This window comes from Salminus brasiliensis, chromosome 10 (genome assembly GCF_030463535.1).
Source record: "Salminus brasiliensis chromosome 10, fSalBra1.hap2, whole genome shotgun sequence".
NCBI classification, from domain to species: Eukaryota; Metazoa; Chordata; class Actinopteri; order Characiformes; family Bryconidae; genus Salminus; species Salminus brasiliensis.
The window spans coordinates 24922328-24940873 of NC_132887.1; positions in this window are offsets into that span (position 1 = coordinate 24922328).

The window sequence follows — 18546 nt, forward strand, 5'->3', positions numbered from 1 at the left end:
ATGGAGTTCATGTTTTCTGTACTCAAGAGTCTAATACAATGTCTTTAATATTCAGCCTCTAATTCACTCACTATTAAGGGCACAGAAGCCATTCACTTGAATAGAAAAATGCACTCCTATATAGAGAGAAGGAATCCGTTTGGAAGAAACAGACATCTTCACTGGTCCTAAGCTTGAAAGGCATCAAGGTATATGCCTTCTTCTGCAGACATGGAAGGCCTGGCTGCTCACAACCATTGGAATGCTAATAAACCTGGCATGAGACAATGGAGAGAATACAGAGATAGAAAATGTCATGACATGAATGTAATAATGGAAATAATGCCATGAAATAAATACCACTGAAATCCTTCACTCGGTAGGGGTCATATCACTGTCTGTAAAAAACATACAAAGCATGACATCCTGCCCTTCTATTACACAGAAATATGGACAAATTTAGTTCAAATGAGAGCTGTCTTATGTTCAAACTGGGGCCAGGGTCTGTGCAGTAATTGCATCCATACGTTTGCATCCATGAATTGACAGTCCTTCTTAGTGCTCATGTCAGTCATTTTTACACAAATAACACGTATGTGACAGAAGAGATTCAAAATAATCTTATTAGTTTAAATTAAAACCTATGTCTAGCTTAGACCTCAGCCTAGACAAGCCACTGACCATTGTAATAAATTAAATAAAATACGACTATAATAAATGTAAAACAGAAGAGGCAGCGAGCTAGATGATGGGAGCTGTTAATGTTTTAATAGAACTAATTACACTCATTTATCCAGACATTACATGCTGCAAAATGCATTTTACATGAGACACCCACACATTGCTGGACCCCCTGACAGATATCTCCATTATGCGCACATGCACTCAGTCTCTAATGTTGTTGAACTGTGCAGGTTTAGTGTGAAGTGGTGTAAGGTGATTGAGTTTGGAAAAAAGTCAAATCTACTGGCCTCCAAGTGGGTTGTCCTCACAACTGCACAACTATACGCTTTGACTTTGGCTATGTTTTATACTTTAGTTGGAGAAGCGGGCAGGGAAGAGGAGGAGTACTCAGTACAGCTGGTTATTCTAGTGGTCTACAGCTTTGTCTGACGTTACCACACCAAGGACTGGTACAGAGATATTCAGTTTCCCTGAATGGTTTTGTAGCATATTTCTGTAATAGAGGACCCTAACCCTCATATATAGGTATTGAAGTTACAGTTATTGCCACAGTTACTGTTACTGTGTGATAGTAACAGTAATCCACGGATGAGGTCGTTTACAGTTGCAGTATTACTGCATAGTACTAAGTACTGAATGCAGAACTGCTGTAACACAGTGTTGTGCAAAAGATGACTAGAGCAGAACAGGCAGTGATGGAAATGCAGTGCAGGTGATATACAGATGTACAATGATGCAGAGTAACAGATTCATTTGATGGATTGGAGTGTAGATTTGTACAATCTGATGGCTGTAGGAAGAAATGTCAAAGTGTTTTTCCTGCAGCGAGGTCTGCTGCCCATTGTGTGCTCTCTGTCCCTGTAGTGTTTTGTGGACTGGTTGAGAGTTCTTCATGATCACGGACACCTTTGCCAACATCCCATTACCCTCTCCAGCACCATCTCCACTGTGTCCAGTTTAGCCCCCAGGACTGAGGCGGTCAGTCTAATTATCTTGTTCAGTCTGTTTGGGTCTTTTGTTGTAGTACTGCTGCCCAGCACATAATGGCACAGAAAAATTATACTTGGCACCACAGATTTGTAGAAATTTCATAGCAGCTAGGTTGTCACACCAAAGAACCTCAGCCTTCAAAAAGTAGCGCTGGCTTTGGCCCTTCTTGTACAGCTTGTCCATGTTCACTTCCCATTCCAACTTGTCCCACAATTGAACACCCAAAAATCGTCCAAGACTAAGCTTAATCCCTGTGCAGGAAATTGGCCCCTGTAGTTTCATGGTTCTTTCATAAGAGTCTGGAATTCCATCTTCATACTGGATTTATAATCACTGTATGCTTTTTATCATCACCTACATTAGTTTAAAACCAATTCTAACTGAAAATGATTCTGATCTGCTTTTTGGGGGGTATTTTCATTTCACTTAGGTTCTCACTTTGTGTGGCCAGGCCATCTGATAGTACACCAGCCTGGTCCCTCAAAGCCCTGCAGGTTCTTGTAAGATGGCTCCACTGTTGTCTCATTTCTTCCACAAGTAGAGCCTCTTCCTCGATAAGTCTCTCCAGCTGCATCACCTTGTAAAAAACGTTCTTCTTCATGTCTAAGTGTTTCAGAGGATATAGGTAGAGCTAGCTCGAATTGGGTTTCACAGTAAACAGGATGGTGCATCGGTAAGGACACAGGAATAAAGACGAGGGAACATAATTTCTTCTTATTAAACTGTATTGTATTCCAATAGTACTTCGCAGTACAACTTGACATTCAGCATTGCTCACAGTCTGAAATAACAAATAAAAAAAAACATCAAATCATATTCGAACAAATATTCTAAACTGCTAAATCAGATAAGAAATGATCACTTAATAAATAAAGAGTATTAACATTCAGTTCTAGCAGGAACAGTATTTAAGGGACATTACGTTCTAGAGAATATGCACACGGTTGCATATAGAGCTTCCCTATATGTTTGGCGAACATGAGAAGTGCACTACTATGTCCTCAGGCGGAAGCCATTTTCCGCACAGAACAAGAACTTTACTGCAGCTTGAACAACTTTCTTTCTCTCTTTATTCTTTAACATGGAGTTAATTCTCAAATGGAACAAACTTGAACAGCCAACTAGCTGGCACTTACTTGTCATCAACTCAAATCATGGATATCACCAGTTGAACTCAATTGGTTGGCAGGGGAGTGTAATTGAACTGAAAGGCAATGCACACAGCATCAGAGCTCCTGCTTCTCTCTCTCACTCCACACGTCATTTCCAGTTCTCCTGCAGTGTGAGCGTTAATAATTTGACATCTGATGTTAGTGCTGCAGCTTTCTTTCCTGACTACACAGGCAATGCGTGACTGGTTTTACATTGTGGAGGAAGAAAAGCAGAAGCACTGTGACAGTTAATCAGAGGAGTCGGGCGTTCAGTCACTTTCTCCTGACTCTGGAACATGGTCACTCTGTGAGGTTGAAAGCACAGTTTAGTGCAAGTGGGCAAAAAAGGGGGTAAAAATGTCAGGTCTAATGATCTTCATGGTCAGAATCTGCACATTTCTAAGGTCTGAAACAAATGAAAAGCACATATACGTCTTTCCTTCGAAAGTCTGAGTTTAATGAGTTCAAAAGAAGAGTCACGAAAATGGTTCATGTCAAATTTAACATACCAGAATCCCAAGTCATAACGTCAGCGAATACAAAAGTAATCGTAGCTTACATCAGAAACAGCAGTGCTGCTAGAGTTTTTAAACGTTCCACTCACTGTCCACTCGATTAGACACTCCTACCAAGTTGGTAGGTGTGTACAATTACAAGCAAACGTCTCCAAAGTAGAATGACTCCAACAGCCCTTCTGTGTCTGATTCAGTCACACCAGTGCAATAAACTGGTACTATCTGGGTGGTGGATTATTCTCAGCACTGCAGTAACACTGACAGGGTGGTGGCGTGTTAGTGTGTGTTGCACCAGTGCGAGTGAGTCAGACACACAGCAGTGCTGCTGGAGTTTTTAAACAGCTCAGTGTCACTGAGAATAGTCCACCAATCACAAATATCCAGCCAACAGCGTCCTGTGACCAACCATCACTCTTGGCTTACATTACAAATCGGACTTGCTCATGCTAGTTTCTTCACTACAACATCTGGAAATGATAGTCTTGTGGAGGTCCTGAATACTAAAGAAAAAGGTAAAGGTGTGCTGGCAAAGTACACAGGGAAAAAGATGGATTACAGTATGTAACTGTACAACAAGACCTATATGGTGCAGAAACAATGAGGTGGTTTTATTGAACATGCTCACTAGAGTATAAACACAGTATAAAGATTATGTAAGGGTTTAAGTGTACGATGTCGAAGGGGCACTTTGCTCCATGTAGAAATGTATTTGAACTGAAAATTACCTAAATTACCTACAACTTAATGTTATTGTCACGGATTTCACATTTAAAAATCAATTCCACAAGTTCATGATGTCTGGGAGGCAACCTGAACATGGCTACTTACCAGTTACTCGATATAGATTCCCCCCTTTTCTGTTGCATGCCCAAGAATAGGCCTTCAATCACATGTTGCAACCCCACTGGATCATCTGATCTGGGGTCTTGTGGAGCTGTAAAGAATATTTGTCAGGTTAAGGTGGTTGACATTAAAAGTAAATCTAACATATTGAGATAAAGACAAAACAGTAAATGACTAAACAATGGGATGTAAAATTAAAAGACGACACCCATAAATGTTTTGCCAAGAAAATCTGAGAATCTATCTATAGTTTGCTCTTTTTTAGTTTTATGGTGACTAATAAGTATTCCAACATTTTGACAGAGAAAGTCACATCACTCATGCAATGAGAAAGCAATTATACAAATAATTTTGTAAATAAGTTTGTTTGCCATGGTCACTATCAGTTAAAAGGGCAGGTGTTAAGATATACTTGTAAAAAACAGCAAGATGATCCCCCCTCCTGACATGCAATGTGATCATATCCACTTGAGCTGTAATGATGAAGGAACTGATAAATGTGCCGTTTCACCAGGGCTTAGTCAACAAATATGATCAATGAAAAGTAGGGTAAAAAAGCACAATACATGAGCACTGTAAGTAAAGGTTCACCTCCCAGCCTTACTCCCAGCCTTACTGGTTTTACATTGTGGAGGAAGAAAAGCAGAAGCACTGTGACAGTTAATCAGAGGAGTCGGGCGTTCAGTCACTTCCTCCTGACTCTGGAATATGGTCACTCTGTGAGGTTGAAAGCACAGTTTAGTGCAAGTGGGCAAAAAAGGGGGTAAAAATGTCAGGTATTTTGTAGTTAGAGCCACTCGTGACAAAAAGCTGTTAAATATGGTAGTGCCTACCCCTGTTTGGTTTCTTCCACACTGCTGCACCTACAGCATTTATATCAGATGTCAAGAATACAAATTTGAAGTTTTTAAACACCTCCAATATGGTAAAATACTTAAATGTGTGTTCGACAATACACAATTACCTCACATTTTGTAGAACGCCCCTTTGCATGCAGAAAAGTCTAAGTCAAGTTTTGTATTTCTGGGAATGTCTGAGTCGGCTTCTGCAGATAGGGCCAATAACCACACATTTTATCAGTGCAGAAGAACTTTCCGTTTGTTTTTGCGGCCAGTTCTTCTTGCAAAAATGGAGGATTGGCAAATATCTCCCCAATACATGTTCAGACCTTTAAGCAAACTGCCATCCATCAGGGGGGTCAATGTGGATACTGTGGAGAACTACAAATATCTAGTTTAAATTGACAACTAACTACACTGGGCTAAGAACACTGACGCTCTCTACAGGAAGGACCAAAGTCGTCTCTATTTTCTAAGGTCCTTCAATAACTGCCAGACTATGCTCAGGATCTTCTATGAGCCTGTGGTGGCAAGTGCAAGTGCATGCTGGGACAGGCTTTGAGTGGCAGACACCAACAGACTGAACAAACTGATCCAAAAGGCCAGTGATGATGTGGGTGTGGAGGTGGACTCACTGAGGCGGTGTCAGAGGGGAGGATGCTGTATAAGCTGCATGCCATTACGGATAATGGCTCCCACCCACAGGAGCACATTCAGTGCAACTCATCACCATAATGCACCACAGGTCATTCCTACCTGTGACCATCAAACTCTAACTCCTCCCTCAATGTGTGACACTGTGGTTCATCAGAAAAATACTCAAATTATACTGTTCATATGTGCAATAATAACAAATCAAAATCAAATCAAATCAAATTTTATTTGTCACATACATAGTCATACACAGTATAACTTGCAGTGAAATGCTTTTTTGACAGTCTGCCCACATCAAGCTATACAATAAAAATCTACATTTAAACTTAACTAAACCTTTACTTAATGAAGTAAAGTGCAAAAGTGTAAAAGAAAAATAGAATAAAAATGAAGAAAATAAAAATAGAATAAGTTACATTTAAGTTAAAGAATAAAATATAAAAATATGAAAATATAGAAATAAGCAAAAAAAAATACAAAATACAAATATATATACAGAGATGAAATAGTGCGTGTCTGTGTGTGTGTGTATATATATATACATATATACATACATATATACACATACATACATATACATATGTACATATTTATCTGTATGTGAGTGTATGTGTGAGTTAAAAAGAAATATTTTCATTATTGTCCGTAGTGTGTTTTCCGTGAGCCATGGTTGTGTATTGTAGTGAGTGAGGGTCCAGTTTGTGTATGTAGATACTTTGATTTAGTGTCCTAAGTCCCTGTCCCCATTCAAGGCACGGATGGCTTGTGGAAAGAAGCTCCTCCTCATTCTCTCTGTGTTAGCCTTCAGGGTTCTTAAGCGTTTCCCCGAGGGCAACAGAGAGAACAGTCCATTGTTGGGATGACTGGGGTCCTTCACAATCTTCTTGGCCTTGGTCCAACACCGCTTCTTGTAGATGGACTGCAGGTCAGGAAACTCCATCCTAGTGATTCGCTCTGCTGAACGTCTCACTCGTCGTAGCGCTTGCCTGTCCTGCTTGGTGCTGTTCCCAAACCAGACTGTGATGTTCCCCGTGAGGATGCTCTCGATGGTGCAGGAGTAGAAGGATCGTAGTACCTTGGAGGGCAGTCTGAAGTCCCTCAGTCGTCTCAGGTGGTATAGGCGCTGACGAGCCTTCTTCGTTATGGTGTTGATGTGGCAACTCCATGACAGGTCCTGAGAGATGGTCACTCCAAGGTATTTGAAGCTTCCTACCCTATCCACCGCCGTTCCACTGATGTGGACAGGTTGGTAGCTCTTCTGCTGTTTCCTGCTAAAGTCCACAATCAGCTCCTTCGTTTAACTGGCATTTAGCTGGAGATTATTATCCTGGCACCAGTTCTCCAGGGTTCTAATCTCTTCCAGGTAGGCCATCTCGTTATTTCCTGAGATCAGGCCCACCACAACTGTGTCGTCAGCAAACTTAATGATGTTGGTGGAGCTGGAAGTGGCTTTGCAGTCTGAGGTGTACAGCGAGTACAGCAGAGGGCTAAGGACACAGCCCTGAGGGTCTCCGGTACTGAGGGTGAGGGTGGGTGAGACATGCTTGCCTACCCGAACAGCTTGTGGTCTGTTAGTCAGGAAGTTGGAGATCCAGTCACAGATGGATGGGTGGAGACCTAGATCTTCCAGCTTTGTGGTGAGTCTTGAGGGAATAATAGTGTTAAATGCTGAACTGTAGTCCACAAACAGCATTTTAACATAATTACCCCTCCCAGCATCCAGATGTGTCATCGATGTGTGGAGAAGGTGAGCGATGGCATCATCTGTGGAACGGTTTGGACGGTATGCAAACTGAAACGGGTCCAGGGTGTCGGGCAGCGTGGATGTGATGAAGTCTCTCACCAGCTTCTCGAAGCACTTCATCACGACTGATGTGGCAACTGGGCGGTAGTCGTTGAGGCAGGCTGGCTGTGGTTTCTTCGGGACAGGAACGATGATGGACTGTTTGAAGCACGATGGAACAATCCCCTGCGTCAGTGAGAGATTGAAGATGTCCGTGAATACCGGGGCTAGCTGATCTGCACAGGCTTTTAGGACTCGACCACAGATGCCATCGGGTCCCGCAGCCTTCCTGGTATTCACTCTTCTGAACACCCGCCGTACATCTCTCTCTGTGATGGTGAAGGCTCTTTGTTCTCTGACGTGCTCCTCTATATCAGCTGTGCCGGTGTTACTGTAGTTAACGTTGCCGGCTGCAGCATCAAAGCGAGCATAAAAGGTGTTTAGCTCGTTCGCCAGAGATAAGTCTGCAGGTAATGCAATTAATTGAAATATGTGCAATAAATCAATGGTGCAATAATTTCAACACATTACACATTATTTCACACATGGTGATTTAGATCAGAAAGGGCTGATTACCCAGACATGGATTGATCATAATCCCAGACACTAACTAGCTTTTTTCCAGTGGTGATCTTCACTGAAGTTCTCTTTTAGTCAAGGACTAGGTTTAATGCAAGTCTGGGAAACCAGCTCAGATAGTTCTAACATTCAGATGATTAACCTCAAATAATCAAATTAGCCCATTTTCACAAAACCCATCATGTAAAATACTGTTTCATGTAAAATTCTAAGGTCACATGGTGTGTGTTTTTGTACTGTGCTTACATTTGTTAACTGAGGGAGTATAAAAACTAACCAGAAAACCAGCTAACATAAACTCTACCATTAACTCACCTGTCCACGTGTCGACCTGGTACCTGCAAGAGGCAGAGAAAGATAATAAGAATAAATGATGAATAGATGTTCAAAGCTGTAAAAAAGAGGAAGATCATAATTACACATAATTAGATACAGTATGAAATCAGTTAGTACAGCATACAAGATCTCTAGCCAGCACATTGTGACAACCACAGAAAAACACCAGCTGCTTTATCTAGCAAACGCACCTCATTAGCCACCTAGCGCTAGCTAGCTAATGTACGAGCTCAGCTGACACCTCACTCTACGCTAATGAATGAGCAGACAGCATCTCCCGTTCCCTTATCTTCGCATAAGCTTTTGGTATGGTATATGTTAGAAGAACCTCTGATTTAACCACCAAACTATAAGAGAATGGCCACAACTACAGCTCGCTGTGTACCTGATGCTATGTTAGAGGTTGCATTAGCCTAGCCACCTAGCAAGCTGTTACCTACTAGCTAGATAAATCACCCTTAATCAGTAGAAAGGACCCAGTTCCCCTATATCTTAAACCTAAAAAGTGGTCAGGGGTACGTATATCCCATGAGACCAGGCTGATTATTTCACTTATCAATTAAAAACAATAAAGATAGATATATACAGGCAGATAGATATATAGATAGATATATTGGCATAACATATAAAATCATGAAATGTAATATATAGTAACAGTAAATTACTATTAGGCCCATATTTGAAGACAGATTTTGGATTACTGAAAGAACCCTGTTGATGACAGGAGTGATTTTAATGTGTTCAGGTGTTGGTGCAGGTGTGTATACATGAGTAAACTCAGGTGAGCACCAGTTTACAAATGCATCTTTCAAAAGTCAGAGAAACAGCTGCTGCTGGAACTTTAGAACTGTGTCTTTATGATGTAATAATGTTCTATTATCAATCATTCCATTAAACTCCCAGTCGCTCCTCTGATCCTCCAGCTGCAGACATGTAACCAGCACCCTCTCCACACATCAGGACAGCAAATGTAGGACAAACAGTCTTTTCATTATTCCTGCTCGCAGTGGCAGTGTGCTTTAGCCTTGAGGTTGCTGAACTGAGTCTTAATTTTAACTGGGTAAAAGTTGTAATGTTCAGAAGCGGATGATGTTTTTGGGATGGTGGACAGACTCAGTAATTAAGGTTTGCTAGTGGTAAAGAATTTAATCTATTGATCTATGTAGGATTAGACAGGTAGAAAAATGGATAAGTAAGAAACAGTTACAAAGAAAATAAAGATAGACAAAAGACAGACAGAAGAAGTAGGCAAACATAAAGACTAAAATGTATATAGACAGATAAAGAGAGAGAGAGAGAGAGAGAGAGAGACAGCTAAAGATGCTTGAAATAAAAAGAGAGAAACATCCTGACTGTTCTACAATTCTTTCAATACAGTCATTTATCTAACTGTCTTAAAAATTCTCCAAATGGATAAAAAAAAATGACGGATTAACAGACACATAGCTAGCTAGATAGATAAATAGACAGCTAAAAAGTTAGACAGATGAATTTCTCAGACTTTTCTGTTCGTAGGTTGACATTTAATTAAAATAATTCTTTATATTTTTCTATTTACATGATAAACAGCATTATATGATTTCTATTTTTTCATTACAGGAACCTGTGTTTGAAATGAAACAAATACAAACACCCTGACTGTCCAAAAAATTCTCCAAATGGATAAAAAAAAAAATAATCACGGGTTAATAGACACATAGCAAGCTAGTTAGATAAATTGACAGATAAATAGTTAGATAGATACATTTCTCTGAGTTTTCAGCTCTCAGTATAAGAGGTAAGGGCTAATTAAATTTAAATAATTCTTAATATTTTTCTATTTACATGATAAACAGCATTAACTGATTACTTTTTTTCATTACAGGAACCTGTGTTTGAAATGAAACAAAGACAAACACCCTGACTGTCCAACAAATTCTCCAAATGGATAAAAATAAAAAATCACGGGTTAATAGACACATAGCAAGCTAGTTAGATAAATTGACAGATAAATAGTTAGATAGATTAATTTCTCAGAGTTTTGTGCTCTCAGTAGAAGAGGTAAGAGGTAATTCAATTTAAATAATTCTTAATATTTTTCTATTTACATGATTAACAGCATTTACTGATTTCTATTTTTTCATTACAGGAACCTGTGTTTGAAATGAAACAAAGAAAAACACCCTGACTGTCCAAAAAATTCTCCAAATAGATAAAAAAAAAAAAAAAATCACGGGTTAATAGACACATAGCTAGCTAGTTAGATAAATTGACAGATAAATAGTTACATAGATGAATTTCTCAGAGTTTTGTGCTCTCAGTAGAAGAGGTAAGAGGTAATTCAATTTAAATAATTCTTAATATTTTTCTATTTACATGATAAAAAGCATTAACTGATTACTTTTTTTCATTACAGGAACCTGTGTTTGAAATGAAACAAAGACAAACACCCTAACTGTCCAACAAATTCTCCAAATGGATAAAAATAAAAATCATGGGTTAATAGACACATAGCAAGCTAGTTAGATAAATTGACAGATAAATAGTTACATAGATGAATTCCTCAGAGTTTTGTGCTCTCAGTAGAAGAGGTAAGAGGTAATTCAATTTAAATAATTCTTAATATTTTTCTATTTACATGATAAACAGCATTAACTGATTTCTATTTTTTCATTACAGGAACCTGTGTTTGAAATGAAACAAAGACAAACACCCTAACTGTCCTACAATTTCACCAACTGGATAAAAACAATGACGGGTTAAAAGACACAAAGCTAGCTACCTAGATAAATAGACAGATAAATAGTTAGATAGATAAATTTCTCTGAGTTTTCAGCTCTCAGTATAAGAGGTAAGGGCTAATTAAATTAAATACATTCTCAATATTTTTCTATTTACATGATAAAAAGCATTAACTGATTACTTTTTTTCATTACAGGAACCTGTGTTTGAAATGAAACAAAGACAAACACCCTAACTGTCCTACAATTTCACCAACTGGATAAAAACAATGACGGGTTAAAAGACACAAAGCTAGCTACCTAGATAAATAGTGTGGTGGAAGTTGAGAAACAACACAACCCTGTCTTGTGTTGCAGTGAGTAATAACTTTATTCGAGCAACAGAATATAGTCGCTCCCTAACAAGTAAGCATGGCTTTCTTATATACATGGAAATGAGGAAGTTGAAACGGTCACAGACAATTTCAGTTCCTGTCGACAGTGTCTGGTACACCAAAATATCAACTCCCACATTGTTGTGCAACAGACTTCATATTTAAATTCTGCACTTATGACCCCTGCAAGTGTACATACACATATTAGGAACACTCAGACTTATTCTACCATATAAGGGCATAAACTTGAGCAACCTACAAATCAGAGTGTAACTACTCCTAACTTAAGCTTAATGATGACTCACAGAGTACATGTGTTCTATACATGTGCCATGGTATTGCATACTGCATAGGAGAGAAACAGCGTAACTTGATTACAATACATTGAATTACACTTGCATACTACTAGATTAAGAATCACACACAAAATAATAAGGTTTCCCGTAACACTCCCCCCTTTGATTATTAATCAATCCCGAATCTAGTAGTCGGGCGGTCACTCCTGGAACAGTGTACGCAATTCCAGTTCTCCAGGGTCCTGATTGTTCAGATGGAGCTGAATCATCTGATACTGCGTAAGAGAGCGACTGAACATATGCAATAAACATTTGAAAAGGCAGGGAATTAAACAGAAAACTAACAGAAATAAAAACAACATAGGAATACAAACAGTCAGAAGCCAATGGCCCAATGGTCCGAATAGGGACAGCCATTCCCACCAGCCGCTGGAATTAGTAGGTGGAGGGGTGATGGCTTGTTTCATATGGTCCACATAACTGGTAATATTATCACTCAAATCAGGAATATAAAAACAACATGATGTGTTAAGCATTTTGCACACTCCTCCCTCCTTCATAGTAAGCAGATCTAAAACCATGCGATGCTGAAGTACAGCCGCACGGATAGCCTGTTGTTCGTGGCGAAGGGCATTGATTGCCCCTGCCGTATCATTCACAACAGTTAGAAGTTGATATGCTAAGCTATTGATTTTGAGGAGAGCCACTGTGGTACCTTCACCCAAAAACAAAGACCACCCAATTGACTGACCAGGAGTGGTCCATGGATCCATCATCTTGTACCCGTTATACCATTGTCCTGACACAAGGTCCCGCTTACGACGGCTGAGGGATGTAGGGGTCGGGATGGTGGTTTGAAACCGGACATAGACTGATGCCTTTGGAGTGACCATACCGGGATAACAGCACCCAGTCCATCCTTTGGGGAGCTGTCCATATGCCCTGTCCCCACAAATCCACATGACATTAGTAGTGCCACGCGGTGTAGCCATAGTGCAGTTAAAGGAAGAGTTTCCTGCTTGGCAGGTGCGTCCATTATTGGTGAAAATATAATGATCACACCTGGACTGGCCTACTGGGCGCGTGCCATTAGTATGGCATACGCAACGGTGGCCCTTCTGGACTGCTATATGCAGAGTTATTTTGGTTGGAGAGCGGTTGTCTGGGCCGATGCAACTGGTGTTATGCTGCAATGCCTGGCACATAGATTTAGTGAGGTTTAAGATGGATGTGTCGCACTCTGAGACTGGAATGACAGTCCATGGCACGGTTACATGCTGACACACCCAGCATTCTCCATTGGCATGTGAGGCATGTATAATAGCTGACATGCATGCAGTATTGTGTCTGCACTTTACTGCCAGAACCTCAGCTTCTGTGGCGTTTGGAGCATTAAAGGGGACAAATTCTTTGAGCACGTCTAGTTCATATTGAATATCGTTATTCTGCGCCTGTTGCATTCGCTCGGATAGTTGTTCTGCATTGGCCGTTTTATTTTTGTGCCTGAGCTTGTCAGAAAATTGCGTTGCTTCCACATATACCCGAAGTCGTGGGCTACGCCCCATGCGTACCTGGAATCTGTCCAGACAGTGAGCGTTTTGCCTTCTGCCAGTTTACAAGCCTTAGTTAATGCCACCAGTTCTGCAGCTTGTGCTGAATATGAACTAGGGAGGCTTTGTGTGTGTAAGACCTCGGTAGCAGAGACCACAGCACAGGCGACTCGGTTAGTTCCTGTCTTGTCTCTGCTGGCTGAGCCATCTACAAAAAGCTCTAACTCCGCATTTGGCAGCGGTTCCTCTTTGAGGTCTATTCTGGGTGTGCATGTGTGTAGCAGCAATAGGTGACAGTCGTGTGGTTCCCCATCGTCCGGGGTAGGCAAGAGTGAGGCTGGGTTCAGAGTGGTGCAACGCTGTACCGTAACATTAGGCATATCTAGCAAGGCTATATGATAACGCAGCCACCGCTGTGCTGAGAGGTGTGCAACTTTCTGATCTTGCAGAATGCTATGCACTGAGTGTGGGACCTTGAGAGTTAAAGGAGCATATGCTACAATGTCCCTGGAAGCCACTATAGCTTTCTCAGCTGCTGCCACTGCTCTAAGGCACACTGGTAGACCCTGAGCCACAGGATCTAATTTACTAGAAAAGTATGCCACTGGGCGTGACTTGTCCCCATGTTTTTGAGTGAGTACTGATGTCATGTACATACCCTTAGCGTCCACCATCTGGACGAAGGGTTTTGTTGGGTCAGGTATGCCCAATGCTGGCATATTTTGTAACGCAACCTTAAGTTGTGTGAAAGCCTCATTTGCCTGTTCAGTCCACTGCAGTTTTGCAGTGCTTGTTCCCTTATTTGGGATAATGTCCCTCAGGGGGCTCTCTCTCTCAGCATAGGAAGGAATAAATGCACGACAGTAGGAACACATTCCCAAAAAAGACAACAATTGTTTCTTTGTCATGGGTTTTGGAGTCTGGCAAATTGCCTGAATTCTGTCAGCAGACATACGTCTTTGGCCTGCTGTAAGAATGTGGCCCAAAAGGGTAACCTCTTGCTTGCAATACTGGAGTTTCGCTTTGTTGGCTTTGTGCCCGTGCTCAGCTAGGTGTTGTAGGAGACGGAAGGTGGCCTGCCTACAAAGCTCCCGACAGGGGGCGCTAAGAAGCAGGTCATCCACGTACTGAACCAAGACTACCCCTTTAGGCAGGGCTAGTGATGCCAGACTATCTCTCAGGGCCGCATTGTAAATAGTGGGTGACTCACAATACCCCTGACAAAGTCGCATGAAGGTATAAGCTTTTCCTTTAAAAGAGAAAGCAAACCAGAATCTGCTATCTGGGTGTACCGGTACGCTAAAGAATGCATTCGCTAAATCCACCACTGTGTAATGGGTGTGATCAGTGGGAATCTGAGACAAAATAGTATGGGGGTTTGGTACTTCAGGTGCTCGAGCCTAGACTGCAGCATTTACTGCCTGCAGATCCTGAACAAACCTCCACTCATCCCGGCCGGGTTTCTTGACTGGAAAAATTCTGAAGGGGTACTGAGCTTGCCTTGGCCTATATGTAGATTTTGGAGTGATGGATACGGGTTCACAGTCTTTAATCAATCCCACATCGCACTTAGTTGATGCCCACAGCCGAAGGGGGAAAGAAGCTAGCTCCAATTCCTCCTCCTCTGTGAGTGTGGCAGCCTGAATCAGTGGAGGTGAGCCAAACAGCTCCACTGTTCGCTCTGCTCTCAGCCTGTACTGAAAAGGACACTTCCACGTTTTTGTGGAAGCGCTATACTGCACATTGGGGCGCTCTGTGTTAGCCCAATCATTAGCCCTGGCCACCCTCAAAGCCCATGGCCCGATATCTCGCCACGGGAGGGTATGTTTATGTCTGGCCAGGGAGATGTGGGGGTAGGAATTTCCCACTGTGAACAACGCATCCTGCTGTTTTGTTTGGGAGACTAGGGCAGCTGCCATCTTATCATTCCATATCAGTGTTGTGGTTGACAAAGGCTCTGTTCCTAATGTAAAAAAGTGTGCTTCATGATCAGGGCCTTGACTAATATGTGAAGTGCAGTGTAAATCACTCTTTCTCCATTGCAAAGCATTAGACACCACCCTCTCTGCCTCTGACAGAAAGTGTCTGACAATTTTCCCCCTACTCATCAATACTACTCCACATGTAACTATACTCCGGAAACCCTGACGCTACCTGTACCATGCATGTTTTTTTTTTTTTAAATCTACAGCTAAACCCTCAGGGGAGCAGATTACGGTTCACCCTAATTTACACATCAGGTCTCTAGGCTATCACACGGAATTTCCCTCTCCAATCAAAGTCAATTTAGGCATACTTAAAAGACATGAGACACTAATGAGAGATAAGGAGAGAAAAAAGGCACTTCCCTGTTTTCTGTGTCAGTGGGTCCCGTTCCGCTGTCCGACCCCTCCGCCGCCCATCACTCGTGTATTTTTGTGTACCTCTGTGGGGAGTCATTATGTCCACAACGTTCATTCCCAGGACAATCCTGAGCGTAGTGTCCAGGCCTGCCACAGTAATAACAACGATCCCAGTCCTCATCCGTTCCCTGACCGCGCCGTCAACCTCAACCTCTTCCCTGTCCTTGGCCTTTGCCCCCTCTTCCGCCCTAGTCCTGCCTTGGCTGGACTGTTGAACGGGTAGAACTGGGAGACCGGTACTTGGCTTCTGGTGTGTCCTGTTATTGGTGAGTTGAGAGGATCGGGTGGGCTTTTGCTTCCTGTCAGGTTTCGAAGTTCTCGTGAGGCTGGTTCATAGTTCATAGTCCTCTTTCAGGAACGAATGCGTAATGAAGACTGGTGGTAGGCTTGGGTGCTCTTGCCTGGAGTAGTTCCGCTGGCGGATCCGGTCCCTGGTTGTTGTGGTCCACCGTGTTGTCTTTTCGTCTGGGTGGGGCGGTGTCGAGGTCAGAATCAGCTGTAACTGAGACACACTGATACACTGGTTTAGTTTTACCTTCCTGTTTCTCCCTCTGTCAATTTTAATCTTCCTCTTTCAAAACTCTACTACCTGTTACATTTTTTTTTTTTTTGCTTGAGGACACCCTACAGGTAATTGTCCCACTTTGTCCTTAAATTTATATAAGAAACTTTAAACTAAGGCTTCCGGTTGTTGGAAAACCGAAGTACTTAATCCAAAGTGGAACATATGTGATACTATCAGTGCCATAATACTTAGTCATTTGACTTAATAAAGGGGCATTATGGATTCTAGGATCAAACCCCAATCCTTTACTAATTTGGGTACCCATTTTCGTTATTCTCTCACTGCTAAATTAATCACAGGAATTTAGTCCCAACAAACAATAACCTCGTTCAACCCACTCAGTAAGATCTTCTTCTCCACGGTCCGGACCTAATACTTCCTATGATACATCTACCATGGAAGGCCTCGCTATGACCAGGCTAGTCTTTTTGAGAGTTAGTTTTGCAACTACACTCATATAGTGTTTGTCTCACTATTTCCTATTCCAGAGAAAAGATCTGTGGGTTTCACGGGGGGAATATTAGAAGAATATTACAATTAATTTCTCTTACTCACCACCAGCAAGATATTTTCGTGATGAGGCGTGAACTAGCAGTCGGGAGAGACGCCCGTCACACTCCCGCGGTACTTTCCCTTTCTCTGTGGGTTTTCCCTTGCCTTGGGTCCGACCAATTTCGGAGAGCGTCCTCAGTGCGAACGGGAATCCTCTCCCTGCTGCTGTCCGTCGCTCATCCTGTTCGTGACGCCAAATTGTGGTGGAAGTTGAGAAACAACACAACCCTGTCTTGTGTTGCAGTGAGTAATAACTTTATTCGAGCAACAGAATATAGTCGCTCCCTAACAAGTAAGCATGGCTTTCTTATATACATGGAAATGAGGAAGTTGAAACGGTCACAGACAATTTCAGTTCCTGTCGACAGTGTCTGGTACACCAAAATATCAACTCCCACATTGTTGTGCAACAGACTTCATATTTAAATTCTGCACTTATGACCCCTGCAAGTGTACATACACATATTAGGAACACTCAGACTTATTCTACCATATAAGGGCATAAACTTGAGCAACCTACAAATCAGAGTGTAACTACTCCTAACTTAAGCTTAATGATGACTCACAGAGTACATGTGTTCTATACATGTGCCATGGTATTGCATACTGCATAGGAGAGAAACAGCGTAACTTGATTACAATACATTGAATTACACTTGCATACTACTAGATTAAGAATCACACACAAAATAATAAGGTTTCCCGTAACAATAGACAGATAAATAGTTAGATAGATACATTTCTCTGAGTTTTCAGCTCTCAGTATAAGAGGTAAGGGCTAATTAAATTTAAATAATTCTTAATATTTTTCTATTTACATGATAAACAGCATTATATGATTTCTATTTTTTCATTACAGGAACCTGTGTTTGAAATGAAACAAATACAAACACCCTGACTGTCCAAAAAATTCTCCAAATGGATAAAAAAAAAAATCACGGGTTAATAGACACATAGCTAGCTAGTTAGATAAATTGACAGATAAATAGTTAGATAGATGAATTTCTCAGAGTTTTGTGCTCTCAGTAGAAGAGGTAAGAGGTAATTCAATTTAAATAATTCTTAATATTTTTCTATTTACATGATAAACAGCATTAACTGATTTCTTTTTTTCATTACAGGAACCTGTGTTTGAAATGAAACAAAGACAAACAGCCTGACTGTCCAACAAATTCTCCAAATGGATAAAAATAAAAATCATGGGTTAATAGACACATAGCAAGCTAGTTAGATAAATTGACAGATAAATAGTTAGATAGATGAATTTCTCAGAGTTTTGTGCTCTCAGTAGAAGAGGTAAGAGGTAATTCAATTTAAATAATTCTAAATATTTTTCTATTTACATGATAAACAGCATTATCTGATTTCTATTTTTTCATTACAGGAACCTGTGTTTGAAATGAAACAAAGACAAACACCCTGACTGTCCAACAAATTCTCCAAATGGATAAAAATAAAAATCACGGGTTAATAGACACATAGCAAGCTAGTTAGATAAATTGACAGATAAATAGTTAGATAGATGAATTTCTCAGAGTTTTGTGCTCTCAGTAGAAGAGGTAAGAGGTAATTCAATTTAAATAATTCTTAATATTTTTCTATTTACATGATAAACAGCATTAACTGATTTCTTTTTTTCATTACAGGAACCTGTGTTTGAAATGAAACAAAGACAAACACCCTGACTGTCCTACAATTTCACCAACTGGATAAAAAAATTGACGGGTTAATTGA